General features: G+C 27.3%; 1 long non-coding RNA gene across 1 annotated transcript; it reads left to right on the plus strand.

The window, feature by feature from the left end:
• Nucleotides 1-859: 859 nt before the first annotated feature.
• LOC111617543 lies at nucleotides 860-1,129 on the plus strand. The gene is made up of 2 exons (XR_002755436.1): nucleotides 860-952; nucleotides 1,084-1,129. It is a non-coding gene; the product is annotated as an uncharacterized LOC111617543 (long non-coding RNA).
• The last annotated feature ends 1,169 nt before the right edge of the window (nucleotides 1,130-2,298 follow it).

Consider the following 2,298-nt stretch of genomic DNA (forward strand, 5'->3'; position numbering starts at 1 on the left):
TACATAATAAAAATGTTGAAATGAAGTTTTAAAATAGAAAATTTTTTGATTTTTTAATCGAAATTTGTTCTTCGAACACATGTTATTAAGTCATGAAGCATTCAAATTTCATTTCTTAGAAGGCTTTTGACAACATATTGTTAAAGTGATCGAATTTTAGCCAGGTGTACGCATGTATGTGAACTGTCACATTCATATTGAAACTTTGAAATCGTGGCAAATCATACGAATAAGTCATTGATGATAAGTGCAAAAAGTGTCTTTTTTTTCCTACAAAAAGAATCGTAATTTTGCAACTATAAATCAAAATTTACTTCGTTGAAGCTTAATTAAAAAATTATCCAAACGCGTATTTGATTGTAAGCTGTAGTACATAAATGGAGCTTGAATTTAAAGATATTGTTTTAATCACATCTATCTCTTCGAAAACTTTACTTTTTAAAATTAAGACATAATTAAAAAATACACTTTATCATAAAAATTAAAAATTGAAGTAATTTTTAAAGAAAAAAAACAATCAAGAGTAACTTTCTATTAGTACTAATAGGATTAGAAAAATATGTAAATTACCTTTATTCTCATGTAATTTTCTAGCAAAAAAATGAACAGTTTTTTCCATTTGTAATTATAAAATGGTGATATAAAGTAAAGAAAAAAGGGGAATATTTTCCACATTAAAAAAAAAATGGAGAAATTTCTTTCGAACTTTGAAGAAATGCTGTAGATTAGAAACAGCTATCGGCAACATCAAAGTAAAAATGAATCCAGAGATTAGTTTTCGTTTTTGCCTTAAGGTCTGACAAACCTGCAACTTATTTTTTGAGTTTGTTCATTTATTTTATTTATTTTTATTTTTATAGAATCCAACGAAAAATAGGGGACGTCGAATATTACGTAGTTGCAAAGAGAATATACGGCAAATGGAAAGAATTGGCACGTTTTCTGCCGCCAAGTAAGTCTGATACGTCATCGACCATATTTATGATAGTTAAAAACGCAATTTTATTATTTAAGAACGAAAAATTATTACATCTTTGTTACGTTCTTCCTTAAAATACGAAATATTTAATGTTTCTGGCATAGGAAATGTATTTACGGAAGGAGAATTAACAATACTGCAAAGTGATAACAAAGATAATCTGGAGGAGACAATCGTACGGATGCTAAGTACATGGAAAGAAAAGCATCCAGATTTAGCCACTGTTGGCCATCTTGCCAAAACTCTTCTGTCCTTAGAAAGAGCAGACATTACAATACAATTACATCCATAATATTCACAAAGAAACTCGTAATGAATATTTTATTGTGAATACTTTTTAATAATAATAATAATGCCTTCACGAAAAAAAATTAGTATTTAAGAAAACAAATAAATGTTACATGTTAATAAATAAATAAATGATTGTTTGATTTTATACTTTAATTACATCACATAAAGAAATGAAAATATTAGTTATTTAATGTAAATTTTAGCTTTACGCGTACAATTTTAAAATAAAATTTTATATTTTGCTAGATAAAAACCACCGAACACACTACCCTGGTCATGGACTCGTGCCTCATCAATGGGCTGGCTAACATATAATTTTCCGGGTTTTTACACGTGTTTAATTCTCAAATAAGATCCCTGATTTGCGAAAAATTACAGACTGTTTTTTATTAATTTAAATTATTCAGAGTTGTTATTTTAATCATTGGCTTTCTATCGGTTCTGACCAGAGTCGCCTCTCCGATTAACTATACACTGTACTTCCGGTCTGCACCGGAATACACGTGATTTCCATTGCGGAAACTACCTTACTATATAAAGCTATAAATTTGGTGTAGAATTGATCCTTATGATAATTCAAATAAAAAAAAAGTAGTCTAGTAACGAGTTGCGTAACTTTCTCGACTGTTATGAGTTTTTATTTAAAAAATAACTTTTATATTATTAAACAAAATATATAAAATTTCGAGTGTACGGATGAGTTTTATTTAAAAAAGTGTAAATGTTAATAACGAATAAAATNTTAAATAAATTTGATTTCCTCTCTAAACCTATTATAATTACTATTATACGTTATTATAAACTTGAATCGTTATGTATGTTCGTTTTCAATATTTGTGTTTAGAAAAAAATCCAGCAACGAGTTGCTTAACTTTTCCGGCTGTTATGAGTTTTTATTTAAAAAATAACTTTTATATTATTAAACAAAATATATAAAATTTCGAGTGTACGGATGAGTTTTATTTAAAAAAAGTGTAAATGTTAATAACGAATAAAATCTTCATTAAATCCTACCCCTCTCGAGGTAT

Source organism: Centruroides sculpturatus, unplaced genomic scaffold (assembly GCF_000671375.1).
Source record: "Centruroides sculpturatus isolate CEXI.00-Female unplaced genomic scaffold, Cexi_2.0 scaffold6862, whole genome shotgun sequence".
Taxonomy (NCBI): domain Eukaryota; kingdom Metazoa; phylum Arthropoda; class Arachnida; order Scorpiones; family Buthidae; genus Centruroides; species Centruroides sculpturatus.